Source organism: Carassius auratus, chromosome 17, assembly GCF_003368295.1.
Source record: "Carassius auratus strain Wakin chromosome 17, ASM336829v1, whole genome shotgun sequence".
NCBI lineage: Eukaryota > Metazoa > Chordata > Actinopteri > Cypriniformes > Cyprinidae > Carassius > Carassius auratus.
Genome location: NC_039259.1, coordinates 10,362,148 through 10,385,833, shown reverse-complemented (window position 1 = coordinate 10,385,833; position 23,686 = coordinate 10,362,148). Strand labels below are relative to the sequence as shown.

Here is a 23,686-nt window from a genome sequence, read left to right as displayed (position 1 = left end):
TCTGACATTTGAAGCCATGAAGGTGAGTGTTAGGGGACAGGTGGGCCTCTGATCCTTATAGAAACCACGTCACCTGAAGTCAAAGGTCATCATGTCAAGCAAACCTCTGGTGATACTAGTGGGTCATACACGAATGACTGTGTCTTGCTCACTGGTGGTGCTGAGGTTTTAATGAACAGAGTTGTGTCCAGGGTTAACCCAGATATGAAGGGGAAACTCTTTTTTTATCAGAGATATAATTGCACCTGTTAGTGTTTTGGTGTGTTTGTAGGTATTGGCAGCTCTGCCCGGGGAGTGTGGAATAATTAGCAGTCAGCCGATGACTATATCGAGAAAGAGAGAGAAGAGTAATGAACTTTAAAAGAAGGAGAGGTGAGGGAGTGAAAGATAGATTAATTAAACGAGAGATAAGAGGCAGAGAGTGAGAGAGGGTGCAAAAGGAAATTCATACACACACACACACAGTACTGGAATACATCAGTAGATTAAGCAGAAAAGGTCACGTCGATCAGACAGAGGTACTGTATGTGCTTGTTTTATCTGTTTTACCTTGAGTATATTTGTCCCTTAATGTGTACATGTCTGAAGCTGCTTCATAATTGTTTAATAGTTGCTGGGAGTAAATGGTTATTTAATTTAATTTTGGAAATCATTTCTTCTGTATAGTGACTTAACCCAGTTCAGAGTTTACTTTAGTTTACTCACAATGTGGTTAATGTTAGATGATATATAAAGACCTCATAGAGGTTTTAAAACTAGTAATGCTCAGTTTACAATATTAGACTCGATGTGTATAATTATTTTTGCTAGGAAATTCAGTCTAGAAGGTAGTACAAAATAAGATGCACCATAAATAAACATACTAAAAATGCCTTATTGACAATGTAAACATTTCTGTGAGGGTTAGGGGATTTAAATATCATCAGCTCTCTATAAAAACAATATAAGTCAAAGGAAAGTTCCCACCATGATAGGAAAACAAGCATGTGTGTTGTTTATGCGTTTGATAAAGTGTAAATGGATCCATGCAGGATGTGAGGCAGATCTTTTTTTAGTATCTTCAGGTCTACTGGTCTGTGACCCCTTAACAGTGCACTTGATTTAGCTGTTTGTCTCTGCCTAGAGACAGAACATTGATATACTTTGGTTTGCTCCATTTTTGTCATTGTATGCAGCTGCAAATGCAGTTATTTGGAATGCCAATAAGCTACAGACAAAGAGAGGGAGAAAAAGATAGAGGATGGAAAGAGAAGATCTGACCTGTGTTTTATAACTGAGGAAAGCTCTCTTTCTTTCTGCAGTGTTGAAAACAGAGTTAATGATCATTATCAGTGTGAAATGAGGAGCTTTGTTGGGGACCTGAGGATAACAAGGTAAAAGCTTTTGAGTTGAATGAAGCTCCATTGTATGAGGACATCAGCCTCAGTAGAACTAAAGGATGAGGAAAACAGCAGGACTGGAGAGAAAGTGAATATCAGTTGTCGTTCTCTTCAGTTTATTTTTTCTTCAGTAATACATTTAGTTATGCATTTGCTCATAAGTCGTAACATAAAGTGGGGATAAAGAACCCTGGTGCAAATCAATGCAATATCAAAAGACAAAATATTCTCTAATTCTTAACTCATTCAAAGTAACAATGAAACAGAAGTAGCTAAATATATTTTTATTTCTGTATTGTAGTATATATCCGATAAATATTGTGAATTTTGATTTCATGTAAACATTAAATATTTTTATTAAAATTTCCATTACCCCCCCCCCATTTTTGGTGCTGATTTTTGCTAAAGTAAAATGTAATTAAATAATTAATTTAAAATATAATTAAAATGATGGCATATATTAACTGTTGGGGACAAAACTACACTGTTGTTTGTAGGTCAAAGAATAATTGAATTAAAAAAATGATTAAATACACAAATATGCAAATGGTAGCAGACTTGTTTAACAAAAATAACAGGTGATCCTACAAAAATATATGTAGTTTCTGATTCAAATTAGCTTAGTTTTTTTTCTGGATGTGATTATGATGAGATTTATTGTTGTACATCTGTGAGATGGCTCTCAATCAGCAGTAAGGACTGACCTGGGCTTGAACTATACCATGATGACCTATAAAAATACTCTCTGCCAATTTTCTTTGATAGGGTGTGAATATACAGTAGAAGATATCACACTAAATCACACTGAAGACATAAGCAGTGTGTGACCTGTTTGACCTTCCACATCATTCCCTCCTGTCATTTCATTCACTTTTACGCTTACACCTGTTTCCATGCCAACAACACATCTTAGTTCCAAGCACCTGCTCAGAAGCACAACCATATGCTTATCAAATCACCTCAAACAATGCAGATAATTGCTCTCGTTTAAAGTGCAATCCCAGCAGTCACTGCTGTGTTGAATCGGAGATGCTCTGTCAGATCTCATTGTCTTACTCAAAACTGGATGAACCTGTACTGCAAAGCAATTCATAAGTAGCATGGGTATATTGGTAGCAACAGCCAACAATACATGAGTCAAAATTATATATATAAAAAAAAAATCATTTAGATACTAAATAAAGATTAATGTTCCATTAATATGTTTTGTAAATTTGCTACCATAAATATATAAAAACTTAATTTTTTATTAGTAATATGCATTACTAAGGACTTGTAACTGTAACTACCCTACTGTAAAGGTGATTTTCTCAATGATTAGATTTTTTTGCACCCTCAGATTCAATAGTTGCATCATATCCAAATATTGTTCTATCTTAACAAACCATACATCAATGGAAAGCTTAATTATTCAGCTTTCATATAATGTATAAATCTCAATTTCAAAAAATTGACCCTTATGACTGGTTTTGTGGTCCAGGGTATGTATGTAACAAAATACATATTTATAAAATACATGCTGTTTAATATACATAATTGAATCTTAAGCTTAACTTGACAAGCAATAGTATGAAAAGTAGTTACAGTAACAGTACTGATGGTTTACTTCTTACTTTGTTAGGTTTTAATAGACTACTGGAAATGAATGCATTCAAATAAAACTCTTTGTGAGCCTAAATGTTTGTGTGTGTGTTGATTTCTCATGAGGGGAAGTGTCACACCTGTTTAAATTAACGAGAAGTGAGCCATCAGTGTCACACACACACATACCTCCTAAACACAAAATTCTTCAGCTGCGCGTCATGTTATATCCTCTCTCTTGCATACCTGAGTTCGGTAAGTACATGCTTTCATGCCTCAGATGGACTAACACTGAATCCGTTTAGCCAATACAAACAGATCTGAGCTTGGATATGAGCCCTTATTTGTGCTGAATTTCATGGCTGAGTGAGTTGTGTATAGGCTGAAGTGAATCTGTTGGTGGTCTGGGATTCAGTGTTTATCTTTAGGGATGTTACATAAGATCTGGCTCATCAGTAAATCTGGTTCAAATGCTTTTTCTCTTGCCACCGATCCTCAGCAGCCACCCTAATCCTTTAATTAGACTATGATCTACATGTTCTGTACAGTCATCAGTATGAGTGTGCGCTTGTGTGTATGTAATCTTGTGCTTAGCTCTTGTACGGGTTGCTGGCTGTATGTTAGCGGTGTTCTGTTTGAGGAAGTGTTTCATTGAGAGGTGTGAAGGAGCTGAATCAGCCCTGGAGTGAGTGGGTTAGGTGAACTCCCCTCATGTGTGTTTGTTGATCTCTGAATACTGGATTCAAATCTTCAGTGGGTGGAAACACTTGCATTTTTAGGAAATGTTCTCATTTCTCTCTCTCTCTCTCTCTGTCTCTCTTCCCTGTAGGAAACCGCTGTGTTTGAAAAGGAGAAGGACATTATATCTATTGTAAGAGAACATGGGCCTTCTGTCTCACTCTTACTTTCTACATATCTTTTAATTTTTTAATTATATTAACATACTCATATGTTATTATTATACTGTATTATATTATAATACTGTATTATATTTTCAAGCCTTACACATATAGCAGTTATGAAGTTCATATGAATATATTAATACATTTCAGTGACAGAAATTACACACAGTTACAGACTTTCTGTGGTAGGCCTAACTGATATACTGTCATTTACCACAGAAAGTAATTTTCACTTGTAAAAATAGTTTAGTGTAATGAATAAGGTTTTAAGTAAATGTGCAACTTATATTTTTGTTACATTACTTTATTTAATATTAAAAGTGTGGCATTTAAACTTTTAATTTGAAGTTTTCTGAATCATCCTTTCATCATTTTTGACAGCAGTGTATACTTTAACATTATCCCAGGACAATACTTTATAGACTTCCAGTACTGTACTTGCTGTAAATGTGAATTTTACATGTAGTTAAAGATGTATTTTTGATAGAGCTGAACTTGTATTGATCCTGGGACATTCTTTTAATATTGTATTATGGTATTCATATTATTTATATAATATTTTGTAAATGTATTATATTTACACTTACATTTGCTGTTCAGAAGTTTGAGGTCAGACTTTTTAAAATGTTTTTGAGAAAAAAAATATATGTTCACCAAGGGAGTGGTGATACATTTTGTTCAGGATTCTTTCACGAATGCAAAAAAAAAAAAAAAAAAAAAAAAAGGTTTTACTTGAAATATAAATATTTTTTAACATTATAAATGTCACTGTTGATCAGTTTTCTTCCAAATAACATCTTACCGACACCAAACGTGTTGCCTACAGAATCCTCTATTATTCCAATAATATATGTGATTATATTCATTACTTCAGAAGAAATAACAAATCTTTTTTTTTTCTTTCTGTCTCTTTCTCTAGTGTCGTCAGCTGGTAGCAGTGTGTGATGAGATTTTGACCATTACTCCGTTGCCTCTTCTTACCCATACTGCCCAGCTGGAGAGTGTTGACCTGCTCCCAGCTTCAGCAGGAGATCAAGTGGTAATGCATCTTATCATTTAGAACTTGATTTCTTTACAGTAATTCATTCTTTTACTATTTCATCCTCTCTCCTTGTTGTCCAATTATGTTTCCTATTTTTTGTTTGGCTTTCAGCAGCACAGCAGCACAAATTAGCTTTGAAACAATTTTCAGTCAGATATTTCACAATTAATTTCAAGGAATAGGAAAGTAATGCATTGAATTAAACATGAGACTTCTAAGTAGAAGGACTGAAATATTATTTTCTTGTAAAACATACTCTATTGATCTTGGATTATTTTTAAATTTGAAAAATCATTTTTGCAATGTCTAAGGTTCATGTAATTTTCAGTATTCAGTATTTATTTGGATACTTTGCTGATGTTAAAGGGGTCAAATGATGTTGCTAAAAAGAACATTATTTTGTGTATCTTGTGTAATGAAATTTGTATATGTGGGTTAAGGTTAAAAAAACACATTATTTTCCACATAATGTACATTATTGTTTCTCCTCTGTGCCATGCCTTCTGAAAAGTGTTGATTTTTACAAAACTCATCGTTCTGAAAAGCGAGGTGTGCTCTTATTGGCCAGCTATCCAGTGCGTTGTGATTGGCCAAATGTTTGAAGCATGTGATTGAAAGTTACACGCCTCAACATATACTGTTATGGCATGTCCCGGTCAGAACACCGGCATGACTGGGGATGGGTACCGAAACCCAGTATCAAAATGGCCCCGGGGCTAAATTATGAAAGACCGTAGTATCAGTAAGATCTGATGGTATCGGTTCTGCTTTTGGTACTGGAGGGGAAAAAATGTACGTACTATGTATTTTTGCTTAATAATGTTATCGTGCACATTTTATCTGTCAGTCACACACACCACATTGAACGCGGCGCACACACAGACATAACAGTATGAAAACTCCTGCTTAATAATACAGAGTGACAATGGCGAAGAGATTTGCTTAATAATGGTATCGTGCACATTTTATCTTACCAAACATTTCTATTTTGCGATAGATGTTTTGTTCTGCAAGTTCTGCAAGATCTTCAATCGGCAAGATCACTCATGCGTGCCGCGGAGGCTGACTGTCAGTCACACACTCCACAACGAGCGCGGCATAAGGGGCCATTCACATATTGTGTCTTTTGCGCACTCAAGTTCATTATTTCAAATGTAGGCGCGCGGTAGGCAAGAGCTTGTTACACTCCAAAGAGAAAGGTGAAAATTTTAATCGCATCATATGACCCCTTTAAATTCACACTATAGTTTTGCGAATGATATACAGATGGAGTTTCAACATTATCTTTCTCCCTCTCTGTCTCTTTTATCTCCTTCTTTAAACAGAGCTCAAATAATTTTTACTCAGACAGTCCTTTTACTTTGTATTGTATTCAGCTAATATGTTGCTAAGGGTGAAGCTATTTAAAGAGAGTTTAATTATGTAAAGCTCTTCCTTTCTGTACCTTAGACGCAAACACATGGCAGCTCCACAAAAGAGAAGTTCTTATGTAAGGTGTCTGTGGACTGATAAAATGTTCAATTAAAAATTATATGATTGGTTTAAATTTGACCTGTTTTTTTTTTCTAAGAACTGTCATGCTCTGAAGGCTTGTGCTCATGCTCTTTTTTTTGTGGGGGGGGGGGGGGGCATATTTGAAATGAATTTGGGCCTTTATATTTTGTCTCTTCAAATTAGACCCAAAACACACAATGCAACATAAATGATTACATTGGCAATCATTCACAAACCATACAAGGAAATCCAATAGCAGGGTTTTACACTCTTCAGTACACTGTCGTTTATTGACAAAGGAATGTCTGTCAAAATATAAAAATACTTGTCAAGTGAGACCTGCCTCTCCTGTTTTCTGGAGAGAGGTTGTTGGAAAACTAATTAGGTTTGTATTTGGCATGCTTGGGAGAAACAAAGATTCAGAGAATATAATAATTGATTATTATTGGTGGATTCAGTTAGCCTGAGGTTGTACTGTATACTGGTTCATTGTCTCTTAAGCAGGAGGTCTCTGTGCTAACAGCACATTTCCAGCACAATCAATACTATTTAGATCCAACTTGGGCTGACATCTGACACTGCAGTCGTTTCATTGACCAGTGCCGGTCTGAACATGCTCCCTCAGTTCTCCTTTTGAATTTCTTGTTAGAATCCTGGAAGGAGTGCTGAACATTATAGGAAACCAGCAGGGTTCATGGACCAATTACCAGCTCTGATTCTCATCTTGCGCACAGGAGCCAATGTCAAATCCATTGAATTCTAGTTTAGCTGAGGCTTAAGATTTTCTTGGCTTTATATGCACATTATTTCTTTCACATTGGGAATTGAGATCACCACCACAGGATCCAAACTCATTTTGTCACTGAAACAGCAGCAGAAGTAGGACAGGTTGATGGAACCCCAGCGCTTCAATATATTTTACCAAGATTGAAAAGCTTCATTTTGTTTTTCTAATGTATTTATTTAGGGAGGGAAATTTTGTGTTTCTGGCATAAACAGATGTAAATCATTCCCTAAATTGTCTGCTGGGAGATATGACAGAGTGTGTTTGCAGTGAATTCACACGTAAATGAATTGGCTCACAACCGAGTGGGCGAAAGGTTAACTTCCTCCTAGGGAAAAGGTTGGCTAGGTTCTGGACTCGCTTAAAACAAGAGTCGTGGGTTTAAATTGCATTTTTTTGCTAATTTTTCTTTTCTATTATGAGAATGAGATAAAAATGATGCTTCCACGTAAACTGCTTTCTTTAGGGTCAGAAACAGAGGAAGACTCTGCGGAAGAGAGTTGTGATGTCATATCCTTTAGTTTCATCTAAAAAACTGCACTTTCCAGTCTTCTTAAGTGTCACATGATCCTTCAGAAATCAATATAATGCTGATTTGGTGCTCAAAAACATTTAATGCAACATTCCAATGTTGAAACTCAATGTTGCTGCATAATATTTTTATCGAAGTCACTTTTGACCAATATAAAATATTTTTGCAGAATAAAACTACTGTTTCAATATTTTTAAATATTTTTGACCGTGAAGTTTTGAATGGTAGTGTATAATAATCATTAAATCTTAAAGATGTTGATTTTGCATTCAAAATCCACTTGGTTCAAAAAGGGGGCACATTCCTGTTTGTTTCCGGTTCCTTCTAAGCCATTACAATCATTACTTTGGAATTTTTGGTAGAAGTGTTTTTGGTGCTCTTTTACTCAGTAGTGTGTCTTAGAACACTGTGTTTTACATAACTATATATCCTGTCTTACAGTATCCTACAGAGATCTTTGAGAAGATTTTAGCTGAAGATGAAGTCCTTCAGGTCAACGGACAGATAGTGGTAAGTGAAAACAGTTCAATGGTAATGATGTTTAACTGCACTAATAGTGATATACTAGTGTTATTTACATAAAGAGTGCTGTAAGGAAGGAAATTAGCCAGGGTTCTAATGAGAGGGGCTGGACCCCGGGTTGGCACATTAAGACTCTTCCGTCCATTTGATGACCTGCCTGCTGGATTTGAGCAGATGTCTTTTGTCCACTAATTTGGATTATTAATAGCTTATGCCCCAGTATCCTGCAATTACTGATAGGCATAGAAGAAAAACAATAGTTAATTCAGATAAAGAAAAAGTGATTAAAAAGCAATTTTAAATGAAATTATTTGTAAAAAATCTAGCACATTTTTCAGAAAATGTCTCAAAGATAGGTGCAGCCACAAGCATCAGGTGCAAAAGAACACCATTTTGGATGCAAATATGTATTTATTTCATGCAATGTTAACAATACATCCTATTTCAGGTTGGCTGGAGCCGGGCAAACCTTGTTCAAAAACTGGAGGAAAATCCAAATGGAGTCACTCTGGTTTTGATGAGGCTTCCAGGATTCCTGAAACGCAAGGAGAGCCGAGCCAAGTCTGAGGTACTAGAGGTTCATCCTTTTCTCCAACATATGCCACTTTAAGCATTTTAGAAATAATTGTTGACATAATTTTCATGTGAAAATACTACTTTTATAGTAGCAGTCTATCTCAAAGACACTGAAATCCCTTTCATAGCTTTATTAATGCAGACACATATCTGGTAATTTGGTAATCAAATTCGATCTTAAATTTTAACTTCCACAGTTTCTTGGCAAATGAACCCATTGCACTCATTACAACAAATGAGATTTGCTCTCACTGGAAAAAAGGATGTACTGTACTTTTTCACAACCATGACTTGTGTATAGAAGCCAATTTCTGCCACATGTGAAACAAATCATGCTTTAGTAAATCATAATTGACATAAAACTGCAAATTGTGACATACAAATTTTGACATGGCCTATGACTTTTTGTCTCAAACTTGTGTCATTTTCTTTTTGTCACTCATAATTGTGACGTCTCATAATTATCTGTCTGTCAGGATCTCATAATTGTTATCACATGATGTCCTAACTAAGTTCTTATGTCATTATTCAGGTTTTTTTCATGATTCAGGTCTGTAAAATCAGATACAGTAAAAAATATGATTTTTGCTGTCTGCCTGACTAAACAAAGCCAAAGTGTTTTAACAGTGTTAAAGGGGGGGGGTGAAATGCTATTTCATGCATACTGAGTTTTTTACACTGTTAAAGAGTTGGATTCCCATGCTAAACATGGACAAAGTTTCAAAAAATTAAGTTGTACGTTTGAAGGAGTATTTTTGTTCCAAAAAAACCTCTTCCGGTTTGTCACAAGTTTCGGAAATTTTTTTTCGATTATGGCTCTGTGTGACGTTAGATGGAGCGGAATTTCCTTATATGGGTCCTAAGTGCACGCTCTTCTGCCGGAAGAGCGCGCGCTCCCGTATAGCAGAGCACTGAGAGGCTGAGCACAGCCTGATCAGAGCGAGAGCGTCGCGAAAAGTCACAAAAGAAGTGTGTTTTTGGTTGCCAGGGCAAGACAACCCTGCACAGATTACCAAAAGAGAAACAGCATTAAGGGACCAGTGGATGGAGTTTATTTTTACAGAGCATCAACGGAGTTGTGCAAGTGTTTTTGTTTGTTCCCTTCATTTCGGATTGCACATCGTTTATTTCTTAAGGATAATGCAGTCCCAACGGAAAAGGGTCACGATTGTGTGTTGGAACCACATGCGGTGAGTAAAACTGCTTCAAATACCTCTGTGTTGTTAACTTAGCTATCAGCGCGTAAGCACATCAAGTAAACAACATGCGATGTTGTCATCAAACTGCACTTTCCACATGTACAGCTTAAAAAAAAAAAAAAAAAAAAAAAAAGACGACATAAAGTGGAACTTAGTCATTTTCCAAAACCGCTAAGCAAATATATACAGTTTCAGTACATACCACATAGAGACGCCTTTGCTGATGCTGCTCTTGTTAAATTTCAGCCTCTGGATCTGTGTCACAGCTTCCACATGCTCTCAACTCAAAAGCCTACTGGCACTCGTGATTCTTTAGCTCCGCCCACACGTCACGCCTCTAGGCGCTCATGTTTTTCCGGGAAAAATCGGTACAGACTATCTTTCTCTTATAAATATAATAAAAATAAAGACTTTTTGGAGTTATGAAGGATGCAGTACTACTCTATAGGTACTCAAGATTAACAGGATATTGAGTGAAAACGAGCATTTCACCCCCCCTTTAATAACCAGATAGAAATGAACACGAGTCTCATAGGTGCAAGCATTTTACTCTCTTTTTTTTTTTAGCAGTTGCTTTGCAACAGATTTATTGACGTCGCCTGTGGTTGTGCTTGTTCAGTAAGCAACACATTTGCTCTTTGTGACACTTAAATGATTACAGATTCTCTCACACAAGCAGACTCAGACATGCACATTAAAATAAACATTTTCAAATGAAAGAGACAATCTAATTTTCATATGACCTTGTCGTGCCTTAAGAGCATCGTCATGACAACAGCAACTTTCTTCCCTCCAGTCTCCCGTGACTGTAAACACTCATTAGGACAGTGTGTGATGGAGCAGTCATGTGGCTTTTAAAATGTTTGGGTCTGTTGCTGACCCTGAGGGACTGATCCATGGGGATGTGACAAACACACAGATCCCTTTACATACTGATGAATGCAGACACAATCCTTTTTTTATCAAGCACATTTCAGTGTTGTTTTATTATCATTGATAATACTATTCCTATTTCTATTTCTGTTTTTATTTTCATAAAATGTTGTGCTTTTTTGTTATTTTTTATTATTATTTAGTTGTAGGTTATTTAGATTTTAGTTATTTTTAGTGCCTTAACTTACACTAAAAGAAAACGAAAAATGTGGCCTTGGGAACTAGCTGGAATAAAATAAGTTGAATCCCCCCTCCTCCCAGGTAATGAAGATGTTTATGGTTTTAGTTAATGATAATAACCCTGACATAAACTACTGTTCAAAAGTTTGAGATCAGAAATATTTTTTATATTTTTTTAAAGAAGTCTCTTATGCTCATCAAAGTTGCTTATTTGTTCAAAAATACAGAAAAATGCATTAATTAATATTATTGCAATTTAAAATATTGTTTTACTATTTTACTATACTTTAAAACACAATTTATTCCTGTAATGCAAAGCTGATATTTCAGCATCATTACTACATTTTTCAGTGTCACATTTATAATCAATATTGGAAATTTATCCATTTTTGCTGCTTAATATTTTTTGGACCATATGATACTTTTTGTCAGGAATCTTTGATTAATAAAAAGTAAAAAAAAAAAATTTTTTTAATAATATACACAACCATTTAAATGTTTAGGGTCTGTAATTTTTTCATATTATTCACACTTGAATGATTCAGATCATTAAACTAATATTAATATTATATAATGATAACCCAAGTAAATACAAAATTCATTATCATCAAAATAATTGTTTTATTTATTAAGGGAAAAAAGCTGTCCAAACCTGCATGGCACTATGTGAAAAGGTAATTGCCCCCTAAATCTAATAACTGGTTGTCCCACCCTTTACAGCAACAACTGCAATCAAGTATTTGCAATAACTGGCAATGAGTCTTTCACATCACTATGGTGGAAGTCGTATTTAAGTCCGGACATTGACTTGGACACTACAAAACCTTAATTTAGTTTTTCTTGAGGCATTCAGAGGTGGACTTGCGGTTGTGTTTGGGATCATTGTCCTCCTGCATAACCTAAGTGCGCTTCAGCTTGAGGTCACATTGAGGTATGATAGAATGCAGAATTCATGGTTCCATCAATTATGGCAAGTCGCAAGTTGCAAAGCAGCCCCAGACCATTACACTGAGTGCAGTGTAGAGAGTAAAACCTACCCCTCCTCGTCCTGCTGGTTCGAGGAAGCGGTCAGTCACGTGTGTGTAGGATGACCGATCTTAAGCCCCGGGTAAACCTCATATTCAGCATTCCTTTCCATCTCGCACATAGCCGTGTCTTCTGAAAAGTTTATGTGAGATAATTTCACAGAGCTTGTCAAACATTGTTTTTGCTTCAAATTGGGTTATTATTCGGTCAAATGATGTGTATGATTATTATTATATATCTAAAATTATATGAAATTATATAAATATTATGTATATGAATTCTATAACAAATTAAATAACTGTAATTACAGATTTAGGTTAAATAAAGATGCCAGTCTTTAATTTTTTATTTTTAGGAAACAAATAAAATAATGAAAAAATTATACTGTTCTTTAATGTTGCTCAAAAACAAAATATATTCTGTCCAGTGGGAATTTTTTTTTTCACCCAGTCATTAAAAAAAAAAAAAAACATTTCAGAGCTGTAACAACAATACCATGAAACTGTGATATTTTTTCCTAAAGTTATCATACCATCAAAATCTCATACCGGCCCATGCCTAATAAAGATATTTTTTGGCAAATGTGAGACAAGCCTTTGTGTTCTTTTTGGTCAGCAATGGTTTTTGCTTGGGAATTCTCCCATGGATGCTGTTTTTGCCCAGTCTCTTTCTTGTTGTTGAATCATGAACACTGACCTTAATTGAGGCAAGTGAGGCCTGCAGTTCTTTAGATGTTGTTCTGGGGTTTTTTTATGACCTCCTGGATGAGTCGTCGTTGTGCTCCTGGAGTAATTTTAGTAGGCTTTCCACTCCTGGGAAGGTTCACCAATGTTCCAAGTTTTCAACATTTGTGGATAATGACTCTGACTGCAGTTTAAATATATTCTATTGCCCCCGAAGTACTGCTTAATAAACCCAAACACAGGCACACAGTCTTACTGGAAAAAGACACATAAAAGTACTTAAACTTGCCACAAACTCACCATGACCATTCACAAGGCATGAAAATGTGCTCATAAACTCATTGTCGCACACCTAAAATATGTCGCCACAAAAAAATATGCATTGGGTTTTTCCAAACATCTCATCAATCTAACCATTTCCTTACTTTCAGAGAGAGGAGGAAGAAGAAGAAGAGGAAGAGAAAAGCCGACCTTCTCTTTTGGGCAGGGTGGCAGCTTCAGTCCGCTCTATGTCCTTCAGGTGAGTTCGGCTCCGCTGAATATCCTCAGATGCTCTTATAATCACTATATTGCTTTTTCCGATGCTAAATTTGCATGAGGCTCTGTAGAGGGATTTCTTGTCGCTCATTTCATTTTTGCTGTTAAAACATAATTGAGGTGAAGATATTATAGTAGTTAGAGGCAATATGGTATGAAATAATATGATAGATTTGTATTTGCCTACCATAATGCTTAGCCTTGAGTCTGTGCTTTCCATTATTTGCCTTTTTTACAGTAAACTTACTGTGTACAAGAAGTGAAAGTCTCCATTTCTCTGCCTGTGTTTCATAAACCAAATTCTTGTTTCATAACTGTTTTCGATGAGCTACAGTGAGGACATGCAAGCGATCCGCTATCTCAGGTCTGTGTGTGTGTGTATAGCATGGTTGAGCTGGATTTGAAAGTGAACTATAGTATGCGTGTGTCTGTACATGTAGCGCTGCAAAGGTCAACTTCGCTGACTTTGTTTATCGATACATTTTTTTGTGTTTTTATGCTTTCATATAGTGTATACTGTATGTGTGTGTGTTTATGTATCACAGATCAGCATCAGACAGCACACATTATTTCAGACGGGAGAAATCAGCACTCTCTAGTGCACAAAGCTCTAATGTACATCAGCCAAACACGTTAAAGCCAGGGACAGGTAAGAGTCACAGCAGACTTTACAGAAAATATCGAAGATACTGAACATATAGATTTGTTGTTTAGCTTACTGACGTTTACAGCTTTGATGGTAACACTTTAGAATAAGGTTCATTAGTTAATGTTAATTGACTAATTTAGTTAACATGCACTAAGCAAGAACAATCCTTCTTCAGCATTTATTAATCTTAGTTAATGTTAGTTTCTACATTTACTACTAATGCATTATTCAAATCAAAATTGTGCTTGTTAACATTAGTTAATGCACTGTGGATTAGCATGAACTAACAGTGAATAACTGTACAGTATTTTCATTAACTAACATAAACAAAGATTAATAAATACAGTAATAAATGTATTGTTCATTGTAACATTAACTAACGCATCCTTATTCTAAAGTGTTACCGCTCTGATTACATCGTACATGCTCTTTAAAAATGTTTCAATCTATCTTCACTTTTGTAGATTCTCTGCGTGCAAGTCGAAAAAGTTTGCAAATAGGTTTAACTGCAGAAAGGAGTCCGTCCCCGCAAGACTTGGAGCTCAACCGAGCCAGCACTAGCTCCTGTCCTGACATGGCAGGACTGAGAGTAAGAACAAAAAAGATTTATTACATGTATAAGCATTCATTTGGTATGACACACAACTCAATAGACTTTCATAGTCAAAAAGCAAGGTCCATTTTGGAGAGATATTATAATGATTTGTCACCCTTGAGCATGATAAACTTGAGTGTGCCATGAGTCACGGAGAAGCATGTGTTGGGGCATCTCACTATAAAGTGTTTCTAATGAGGCAACTCTAATGAAATCAGCAGAAGCTCTTCTTTAAACCCTGTGATCTCAAAGTAATTATATGTTTCTTTTTACCGCAGGAGGAAAAGGAGAACAAAAAGAGCTCTACTAAAGGTCAGGCGTGGATTTGTTCATTCACTCCTTTTTCTAGGACTTATATCTTATATCATTCATTACAAAATAATGACACTACCCTGATTCATATGAACACTTCAGGAACACGGTCAGCGCTGAGCCGGAGGAGGGTGTCCTGTCGTGAACTTGGCCGCCCAGACTGTGACGGATGGCTCTGGAAGAAGAGAAAAGAAACAAACGTCTTCATGACTCAGAAATGGCAGAGATTTTGGTTCGTCCTGAAAGGCCCTACACTGTATTGGTATACAAGCCAACAGGTTAGTACAAGTTTACTTGCAAAGAGGTTCAATTCAGATGTAAATGTTCATGTTTATAAAGTGCCAATCTGTGTAACCAATTACAAGTGTCCATTACTATAATAACTTTTTTGTCAAACTGAAAAAAACCCTTCTTGAAAGCATTTTCATCTTTTTTTATATATTTAATTGTTTTATTTTCTCCTATTTTTATGTTTAAATGACCTTATTCATCATCTAATGCTCATATATAGTTAATATTTTTTTAATGTAGATATATTTCAAATAATTATTGAACCCATATATTTGTGCAGGAGGAGAAGGCGGAGGGCTTAATCAAGATCGGCAGCTACAGTATAGAGAGCGCAGGAGAACACAAGAGGAAGTAGTGAGTATCTCCTGCACTACACAGAACACGCTGGATTTAATTACCCATTCATTATTTGCAGCTAAGTCAGATTTGAAGGGATGCGTATTTGTTGACTGAACAACATTAAACCCCATTCAGCATGATTGTTTGTGTTCACACTGTCATAAAGAAACAGAAGTCGTCTGTCTCCGCAGACTCTGTGTTTGTGGTTGGCTGTGAGAGTATCAGACGCAGGAGGGCAGTTAGCCGGAGAGGTGTGAATAACAGAATTACACTTTGCATTCCTCCGAGCGTCCCCCGCAGTCCACAGTCACTGAACAGCACAACCTGCCACCAAAATGACTAATGAGTTCTTGTTTTTTCATTAAGCTGTGAAAGCCTTTGCCCTGAGATTAATGGATATTATCATCTGATCTCTTTCTCTCTCTTTCTCTTTATCTTCTAGTGTATTTCAAATGTGCCATCCGCGCTTCCAGAATTTTTTCTTCGCTGCTGATAATGTAACCGACATGAGCAAGTGAGTGTGGCTGCATATAAACAAGCATTTTCTCTACCGCTGCATCCAAACGACAGTCATTCATGATTTTATAGCTTAGAGAGCATTTTGTAAAAATCATTGAGTAGCGAAATGTCACAATGATTAGCTCTTGCTGCGCACCTGCAGTTTCTCTTCATGTGCAAATGATTATGCTTTGACCTTTTGAATTTTAAAAGATGTTTTGCAATGCAATGCAATGCAATGACACTGTATCTTTTAAGGTGGAGTGTGTGATGCGAAGGTACTTTTTTAAAGTTTAGTGTGCATAGCCGACCATAAGCGATTTGTAGGTTTACTTCACAAATAGTGCAAATACTGTGTGGGAGAGTTTAGTATAAATTGCATATACTCACAGCTGAGTTTATTTTGACACTATCTTGTGAATATCTATATATTACTGAGAATAAAATTTGTCAAATAAATATTTTGGTAGCAAGTGAACAGCATCTTCTAATTATTTAAAAAGCTCCTTTAAAAAGGGGTTAATAAATATTCTGTGGGATAGTAGAATTTTTCATGAAAACAGAGTGCAAGGAAAAGGAGGATGTTTTGGGAACCAGACTGTTTTTTCCATTATCTTTTGGTGCCTCTAATGCTGTGGTTCTCAACCTTTTTGACTCCAAGGTCCTCTATAGTCCAAAACAGTTTTCGAAAACTGATGTGATTGGTTGTAATAAAAATAACTTTTTTTTTTGTTCTCTATGTTGTCAGACAACAAATTAAGATATTTTTGATGAAATCTGAAAGCTTTCTGACCTTCCATAGACGTTAAAAGCACAAAAAGTAGTAAAGACATTGTTAAAATAGTCCATGTGACATCAGTGGTTCAACCGTAATTTTATGAAACTATGAGAGTGCATTGCGACACTTTTATAAATGTGTCGAAGACTGACACAGAAGAGAAAAAGTCATTATTTTTGTTTCCTTTACACAGAAGTTTTCTTGTAGCATCATACAATTAAAGTTGAACCACTGATGTCACATGGACTATTTTAATAATGTCTTTACTACCTTTCTGTGCTTTGAACATGTCAGTTGCGTTGCTGTCTATGGAGAGTCAGAAAGATCTCAGGTTTCTTAAAAAATATCTTAATTCGTGTTCCGAAGATAAACAAAGATCTTATGGGTTTGGAAAGACATGAGGTAATTAATGACAGAATTTCTGGGTGAACTGTACCTTTAAATAATTTTAAGACTTATTTAGGCTCCCTGAAAGCTTGCTGAAGCTCCCTAGTGGGATTGGCCAACTAGTTGAGAAACTTTATTGTAATGATTGGTAAAGGCTTGTAAGCTGGGAAGGCTTGTATTAGTTATTTAAAAATATATTTTTGTAAAAATAAGTTTTTTAGTGTTTGGTCAGATAATTCAACAGCCACTGCATAGCACCTACAGGAAATTGGAGTGGAGCACATTATGTAATAGCACTACAGATTGGAGCTCTCTTTTACACTTCATGATTTGTCCCATGACCAGAGGAACTCGGGTGCTTGTTACCTCTAAAAATAGAGCTGGGCAGTTGTGTTAACAATCATGTATCATTCCCCCACTTGTTTGACAAACGATAATATTAGACCAATATCAGGTGACTCAGTTTGTGTCTTCTAAAGAGTTTCATGCAATTTAGGTCCATTATTTTCAAGCACAATTGTCCAGATATTCTGTTGCCAGGTTGCACTAGTCGATCTTAGCCTCGTTATAAAAAGCTCTGAACTCTAAAATGAATTTTAATGGCTGTGACCTCTTGAGTAGCACTTGAGGAGCTGCAGTAAAGCAGTGAGTCAGCCGACGCTCCGAGCCAGACATACAGAGCAACAGTGTCAGTCGGCCTGTGGCACTGGAGATTGCGGGAAGACCAGACCGTTTAACCTCATGTTTACCTGCCTATTATTGCTCTGTGCTACAGCACACATACACATTCCATGGGTTTCACACATTCAGAATTTCTCACAGCTCACCTCTGCCCCCTGCTGGCCTTCACCTAATGCAACACAATACAAATAGGAAACTGGTGAGAAATCTCTGATCTCTATTTTTCTCTCTCTGTCTCAACAGATGGATTAATTGCTTAATCACAGCCATTCAGAAACATAAGAAAGGTGTTCAAAGTCAGCCAGACAGTGAAGAAGGTAGGAAAACAACACATTCACGTTATTTTTAATAGCTAGCATCTTTACACAGCTAAGTTAAGGTGGTGCTGTGACAGCTCCAAGTTCTGTGCGAAATAAAATCTGTTCTACAGTATCAGTTTTGACTGATAAAATGCTACATGAGAACATTCTTGACATTTTTGTCAATTATCGGACATGCATGAAAATTTGTTTCAGATGATTATGATTCCAACAGAAATGTATTTATAATGCTTCGTTACTGCATCATGTGTGTTAACACATTTTTCATGGGATGTATGCTGTTCACGTACTACTTTATCAATGTAAAATGTTTTTGTTGTCAGAATGTTACAGTGAAACTGAATCTGAGGAGGAATCACGTTCACCACTTTCCCATCGGAAGAAAGTCAATACAGTGAGGAACATACACAAACACTCATGTTGTTCCAAACCCCAAGATTGTATTATTTGGGATTGGGATTAATCAATACAGTAAAACCATAATTTTGTGAAATATACTATTTTATAAAAAAAATAATTGTTTTGTATATTAATATATTATATTATGATTTAATATATTATAAAATGTCATTAAACTCTGTGTTGGCAAATCTGGATGTTCAGCAGCCCTTACTCCAGTCTTCAGTGTCACATGATCCTTTAGAAATAATTTTAATAAGCTGATTTAATGCTCAAGAAACATTTCTTAATATTATAAGTAGTGTAAACAGTTTTTGTGACAACTTTGATAATTTTTTAATGTGACGTTGTAAATGTCCTTACTGCTACTTTTGATCAGTTCATTGGGTCTTTGCTGAATAAATGTAATAAACGTTTCAAATGTAGTGTAGAATGTTGCCACTTCACCTTTATTTTGTGGAAAAGAGCTGCTTGGATCATCTGCAATAAATGCAGAATTTTACAATAAACATAATTATAATTTTTTTCCATTATCCAAAAGCAGGAAATTGGCTGTGTGCATTTCCTATAGAACATAGAATTTTAACAGCGTTTCTTCTTTATTTTGACATAGAAAACTCAAACACAATCACACACACTTCCTCGAACAAAGGGAAAGCAGAACAGGATGTCAGCGCCAATGACCATTTCACAAGCAGGGGGCAGTAAAATTGCAGGTAAAGGATCATTGTAAAATATTATCAGCCTCTTTATATCTTTAAATCTTTATAGCCCTTTCAAAGCTAAAATTCATTCTTTAATAAAAAAACAATACTTTCACTAAACAAGCAAAATCTCTGTATGTCTCTCAGGAAAAGTAGATGAGATGGATGAAATGTTCCATAGCCTGAAGAAAGGAGGAGTGTCTCTGATTGGTCAGAATCAGCCGACGACTCATGACCAGCTACGTAAATCCTTCATCAAACGCAACAAAAACCCTGCTATCAATGAGAAGATACACACACTCCGTGCCCTCCAGAGCACACTTAAGGTGTTAAGACATGCATTTACACTCACACTAACAACCTAACATAAACTGTTGTTATTATTATTATTTCCTACTCATGTCAGTTGTTAAAGATGGACAGTTTAAAGTATAATACCAGTCATATACAATACAATAGAGTTGTAAAAACATTCCTGTTTTTACTGTAGTGTTGATCAAATAAATGATTAGAGACCTCTTTCAAACGCATTCAATCTTTTGACTGGTAGTGTATGGAAGCCAGGTAGAGTAGGTCATGCACACGGCGGTCTCTTCATTTCTCATTGGCTGCTGGTGTTTTCTAGGCGAAGGAAGCAGAGCTTCACCTGATTAACAAGATCCTGGAGGACTCGGAGTTCTCACCGCAGAATTTCCGTCAGTGGAAAAAGTTAAATGAAGAGCTACTGCAGGACATTGAGAGACAGTACAAACAGACAGACTCACCAAGCATAGACACAGTGTCCAAGGCCAAAGACGAGGCAAGCACACTGAATCTGAGTGATGGAGAACAGTTGGTAGATGCAGAGACACCTGATGACAGAGGCTCCACTTCTACAGAGGCACAGGTGCCAATGCAAACACATACCACAGTCACAGACAAAACTACAGAGAACTATTTTTACATATGACAACCGTTTCCTTCCTGTACTCTATTAAAACAAAACAAATGAGAGTGCAACGCTTGGATAAACATATGGATCTGACTTGCAGGCATCTGGGACAGAGCACTGGCTGTTTTACCAGAACTAAGCTTTTCAAAAACACTTCATACTTCTGCTGTTCATTCACTAAAAACTATCACTGAATTTATGATGCTGAACTGCCTGATGCTGGCTCAAGAACGAATCTGACATTAGGCACTTGCTAGAGGATGTTGATTGTATACTGATGTATGTAATTTTAAAATATATATTTTAGATGAATTATATCAATATGATGCCTATTTGTTTTATGTCAGGTATGTGTGTTAGGGTTTCCTAAATATGTCAGAAATATTATATGAATGCTTCTGGTATGTTCAGACATGATAGACAAGAAAGTATGATTTTATAAGAATGTATGTTTTTTTATTGTGTAGAGAATTTATGACAAGTTATAACTATATTTCCTGAGAGGGAAAAAATATACCTCATTGTACATAGTTTGTATTAAATGCCCAGAAATGGTAATTTCCCCAGAATTGCCACACTGTGGCGCCATGTGTTTTGGTCATGAGATATTTCACACTTTTGTCACCTGTTCCTTTGAGTCTTTTAGTGGGTTTTTTACCAACAGTGTATAATCATGCATTAAATGACTGTGTTTATATATATATATATATATATATATATATATATAATTGCTTCAGAATATATATTATTGTTCTCTTTTTATTCTATTTTAAAATGTCAGCAGTCAAATAATGTTTTTTTGTTTGTTTGTTTTAGTTTTTTATAATCCAAGGTAAAAACCCAGACATTTTTGTCCTAAAGTGACAAACTCATCTGTAGGAAGAAAGCAGTGAGTGTTAAATGACTTGGGTGTTTTTGTGTCTTCATGCTCCTGTAAAGAAAGCAAAAAGTCACAAAATGTAATAATAATTTATTTGATGTTACTTTTAATTAAAACAAAACAAAACAAATAGAAACAGGAGATTTGAATGATATTTGTCATTTGCTGTGTTTATGCAGAGCCAAAGCCAATCTCACCACAGCTGTTCCACTGAAATTAGTTTAAATCCTTATTAAATAGTTTTGAAAAAACATTTTCGATGTCAGTTTTCAATTTTCAAATAGAATATTTGTGATTGTCTCAAAAAAATATATATATATTTAAACTAATGACGTTTTCTGACCTCATGTCTTTGTAATGTGGGAATGTACTGGACAGGTGGCTGTGTATTTCCCCAAAATATTTGTTTTGCGTAAAATCATTAGTTAGCATGACAAGCCTATAGATAGTTTGTGCAGGTGTGATGATCTAGGCCTGTTACAAGCAGTCTTACTTTTCACATCGCAGGGGCAGCAGGAACAAATGCTTTGAAACATTTAATGAATCATCTAACACATATAGTATTACAGTCAATAACTAAACACATTTACAACAGAAAGATTTATCAAGTAAAGATAGTAATTACTTACAGATCAATATATTACAAGTAAATGCTTTTTACCAGCCATAGGCTTAAAAGAAATGAAACATGACAAATATTTCACACACTAGTGGGAAAAGCCAGAAATGACAACAGCCTTGTGACACTAGTACATTGCTTTCATTTTACAACAGCTTAATAATAATACAGTACTGTCATGATCAACGGTAAAATCTGCCACGAAACAGACAACTCATAGGCTACAATCTATGTCTTATCAATTGAGGGACCGTTCACACAGAATGCATCTTTGCATTTAAATGAGGCGCATGGTATGGGAATAAAAAGGAACGCAATGTATCCACAAGCATTTTTAAAAGTTGACAAAACCGAAAACAAATTAGTAAATAAATAAATAGAATTGTAAAATACAGAAAAAAATTAATCGCGCAGAAGAAAACAAAAACACATACTATGTGAACCAACCTCATGTTCACACCAAGGATGATAACTATATAAAGTTTTAAGACAGCAATAACGATAATAACGCCACAGAGGAGTGATGTCATTGAAATTGCTTTCAGAAAGACTAATGACAAAAACACTGACAATCAGAATTGACCTGACTTTGCTGGTATGGATGCTAACATAGAGTTCTTTATAGTATAGTTCTTGGTGTGAACAGGACTTAAGGCTTCTGTTAGCAGTTTCCTACATATTTTAATATAGTTCTCTTTAGAAACATCACGTGTATAATTCAGATTGGTCCAGTTAATAAAGACTACAGCTGCACTACACTGGGCCATGTGCCAATGTGTTTAAACACATAAGAGTCTCTTCACCTCTCAGGAACATTTGCTCCATCTAACAGTTTACCTCATACATCTCTGCACTGTCTTTGAGTCTCTGCTTACGGCAAGATGAACACTTCATGCTTTTTGAACCCAAAAAGCAGCGCGGCCCCTCCAGCACCTGTACCCAAGCTCCCACCCACCCGAAATAAAGCGACCCGGCTGGGTGTAACGTTAGTCGGGGTGGCTTGTGTACATTGAGTCCTTGCGTCTCTGATACGGTTGAATTCACCTCGATCCCCAGCTTTGAAAGATTATGAGTGTACACTCCTATGCAGCGAGACTGAGCACACCCGCCAGCGCCACCAATAGGCCACCAGCTGCAGCTACACTCCTAAGTGGGATATCAGTCCAGCAGCGGACACCCACGCTGGCGAGGACAATCCCAGCACCGCACAGGAAAAGAGACGAGAGCACCATCCCCTGGACCATTCGAACCCGAGCATCCCGCTGGTAGGGACCCCGATACGGGCCAGCACTCTTTGACTTCGGAGTGCACCACCTGCAGGCAGCTCTCCCACAGGCCGTCCGAACGAAGTAGGAGAAGCTCCGTAGCTCCGCCACGCCCTGCCGCACCCAACCGCGCCTGTCCCCTCCCTCCACTGTGGCGTGAATCGGCGCAGTGAACACCAGCACAAGGCCCAAGGGAGCAAACACAACCCCCATCAGCATGGACACTGGAGTGTGCATCACGTCTTTGTCGACTTGTAGCTTTTCAGGATGATGCTAAGCTTGAAACCACTGGCGAAGACCTGGGGAAAAGAGTAAAATTTCAGTTAAACTCATCCCACTCGCACAGATTCTAGAAGATTCTTTCATTTAAATCATCCCCTCAGACACCCGTCGTCGGAAATGCATTCCTGGATTCGCAGTCTGTTAGATCTAAAAGAGGAAGAGTGCGTATATGCATGTCTTGTTAGCCGATGACTCTCTCTTTTGAGCTCTAAGAAACATCGTCATTCCTGGCAACCAGCACAGTGGAGGTGAATGGCCCGCTGTTGCTAAGAGACAGTAACCTGGACGATTGCATCTTTTGTGGTACATCTGAAATGGTTTTGCACTATCAGCCACAGGTGCTAGTCTCTGAACATCATCTTTTGACGCAATTGTGTGGTTGTGCT

The 23,686-nt window shown here is 36.5% G+C and overlaps 2 pseudogenes; one reads left to right on the top strand and one right to left on the bottom strand.

Annotated features, from left to right (window-relative positions):
• LOC113117215 (connector enhancer of kinase suppressor of ras 1-like) overlaps positions 1–20,814 on the top strand; it is a 28,948-nt pseudogene extending 8,134 nt beyond the window's left edge.
• Positions 20,815–22,476: 1,662 nt separating this feature from the next.
• Positions 22,477–23,558, bottom strand: LOC113117902 (claudin-23-like; annotated as a pseudogene).
• Between the last annotated feature and the right edge of the window lie 128 nt (positions 23,559–23,686).